This window comes from Petaurus breviceps, unplaced genomic scaffold (genome assembly GCF_028583685.1).
Source record: "Petaurus breviceps papuanus isolate PSGF00001 unplaced genomic scaffold, PetGlider_PUasm1.0 90977, whole genome shotgun sequence".
NCBI classification, from domain to species: domain Eukaryota; kingdom Metazoa; phylum Chordata; class Mammalia; order Diprotodontia; family Petauridae; genus Petaurus; species Petaurus breviceps.
Window position 1 is genome coordinate 64658079 of NW_027187391.1, and position 3125 is coordinate 64661203.

The window sequence follows — 3125 nt, forward strand, 5'->3', positions numbered from 1 at the left end:
AAATATTTGTAAACATTTGGATGATAAACTGAATTTTTCACTTGTCATATGAATTGACATTTTGTCTACCCTCCCCTAAATATCATATGCCATCAATTGCCATATTTTCTTCTTACCACAAATATAACTTCCTGTATTCCAGCCTCTTACAGCCTTAGACAATTATTGTATTAGACATGTATTAATCAATACTCTCCTTGTGAACTTGAGAACCACAAAAAAGGTGACAAATATCTATTAGATAACAAATATTTAATCCCTTGCATCCCGGTAAAAAGGACATGAAGACAGGCAATCTTGAATATGATTTCTACAAGAGCTTCATCAAGGACTATCCAGTGTCTATTGAAGATCCCTTTGACCAGGATTATTGGGAAGCTTGGAAGAATTTCACTGCTACTTCAAGCATCCAGGTAGTAGGGGATGACCTCACAGTGACCAGTTCCAAGTGCATTGAAAAGGCTGTGAGGGAGAAAGCCTGCAACTGCCTTCTACTCAAAGTGAACCTGATTGTCTCTGTGGCTGAATTTCTCCAGGCATGCAAGCTGGCGCTGTCCAATGGGAGGGGAGTAATGGTTTCCCACCATTCCAGGGAGACTGAAGATACCTTCATTGTAGACTGGGTAGTGGGTCTCTGCACTGGGCAGATTAAGACTGGTGCCCCCTGCCAATCTGAGCACCTGGTTAAGTATAACCAGCTTCTTAGAATTGAGGAAGAGCTGTACAGCAAGGCTAAATTTGCTGGAAGGAACTTCAGAAACCCTCAGGCTAAGTAAGCTCTGGGGCCAGGAGACCTAAGAGCTCGCAGGTGCCAGTCACCTCTGTAGAGGTCTGCTCTTGTCCTAAGAGTAGGCAGCACCAGGGTGGCTAGGTGGCACAGTGAATAGAGCACCAATCCTGGAGTCAGGAGGACCTGAGTTCAAATCCAGCCTCAGACACTTAACACTTACTAGCCATGTCACCTTGGGCAAGTCACTTAACCCCAATTGCCCTGCCTCCCCCCCTCCAAGAAAAAAAAAAAAGAATAGGCAGCACCAACTGCTAGACAGTTTTGTTTTTCAGGCAGGGGTCTCTGCTGCTTAACTTCTCTTTCCCCTCCACCTTTCTGTGATGTTCTCATCACTTTGTTAGGACTTTCTTACACCAGAGACTACCTGATTATCTGGCTGTCTGTCAGCAGACCCTTGTCATCCTGTGACTGGGATAGAATGACCTATTCTCACCCCCAACACTGGTATTGATATGTGAAGCCATATATTTGTGATGCAGCCCCAACGAGCCCACAGGCCAGATCCTTAGTGGCTTGGATGTGAAGAATAAAAGTATTCAGTAACACCCCCCCCCAAAAAAAAAAGAGATATAAATCCCCAAAGCATGAGCAACCCAAATCTACTTCAGTTAGAAAACTGAGAGTGCAGTCTTCTATAGAGCTTCAGGAAGCTGTGAGTTGGTCTGAGGTACATGGCTATGTGAGAGGAGAGATATTTTTCATCCCTGCCTAGAGAAAGAACAAATATGGTTCCAGACTCTCTTCAGTACCAACTCCAAACAGGAGAAATAAAGAGGGAGAAATTAAAAAAATACTTTTGAAGTGGCAAACATGTAGGTGGAGCTGGTTCTACAACATCTCTCTGATTTCCAGTTAGCTTCCTTAGTGTCTTCATGGAATTTCCTTTGGGTGAGATCTAGATCCTTTCAGTTACATTCTTATTAAGGCAACCATGAAAGATAGTGTGGAATAATGGATGGTTGCCTTGTTTAGATGTCAGGAAGACCTGGATTCAAGTCTTGCTTCTGCTACTTATTGGCTCTGTGACCTTGGGTAAGTCACTTAATGTACTAGCCCCAAAACCCTCAAAAGGCTTATGATTTCAGAACAGTTATTAATGTGCTATTAATTGGTAAAAGGGGTTTCTGTAGGACAGAGCTACTTTGATTGATGAATTCATAAGTCTATTTAAAAAAAAAAGTTGAGTCAAGGACATTTTGCCTACTTGACTTTCAGTAAAGAAGAAGGCACCCAGATAACTGATACAGCTTCTTGTCCCAAAAAATGTACAAGTGAGTCATGATCCTACCTAACTGGGATTTGTATAAACTGACAAGAATAAAATTGAAGATATTCAGAGAGAAAGAAAAGGCCAACTTCATGCAAATGTCATCTATTTCCCAAATCTCAGTATATAAAAGAGGCATAAGACTGTGAACACAACTACTTCTAAATCAAAAGCAAGACTTCAAAATTTGAGCAAACACCTTGATTCATTTGTGTCATAAAATGAGAACTCCCCCAGATCTTCTCCTTGACTATTCCCTCGCAAATACACAGGAAAAAAAGAATTTTGTAGTTTGACTTAAATAATGCAATGTGTTTTTACTGGAGCAGTCCTGAGCTGAAAAGCACTAAGTTATATTCCCAGAGAGACGGGTATCAGTGAGACTAGTGCAGAAGTTCACACTGGATTCAGTTGATACTAGAGAAATTGGAAATGTTTTTTATAAAAACATGATATTCTGAACAAGAAAAAAAAAATAGTACTTGCTCCCTTCCAAACCTAATATTCCTCCATTCCCCACTACATGTAGAAATGGATGTTACACAAACACAATCAACAATTCAGAGTTAACTTGCATTTTGGCTAGAAGTTTAATCTTTCTTATCTTTATGATTTACACCCATTAGTGAAATCACATCTGAAATTCAATTATAAGTAGTTCCTGGAATGATATGGATCTACTTACCCAGAAAAAGGATGCTGAACCATAAGGAAAGAAGTTTAGGAAGTTTTCTGAATCCATATTAAAAAGTTGTGTATAAATAAAGCTTTTAGGAGAGGCAACTTACCTGTTTGCTGCAAGGTATCTGTAAAGGCAGGCCATTTTACTTTTAGACTATAGACTGCCTTGATTCCATTTCTATAGAAAATCTTTGGAGTCATCTGAGAAGACACCTAGCTAAATATTTTGCACTGAAGTGTACCCAAAGAGAAAAGAATTGCAGAAGTCATAAAAGTTAGAGACATTTCTTTTCCATCATTTCTCTTGAGGCAAAAGCACCAGGAGAAAGCCTTTAATGAGCATTTAAACTATCAGATGTTCTATTAGATGACATTAAATGTAATGAA

The 3125-nt window shown here is 39.7% G+C and overlaps 1 pseudogene; it reads left to right on the top strand.

Annotated features, from left to right (window-relative positions):
- Nucleotides 1–281: 281 nt before the first annotated feature.
- LOC138152877 (beta-enolase-like) lies at nt 282–1333 on the top strand (annotated as a pseudogene).
- The last annotated feature ends 1792 nt before the right edge of the window (nt 1334–3125 follow it).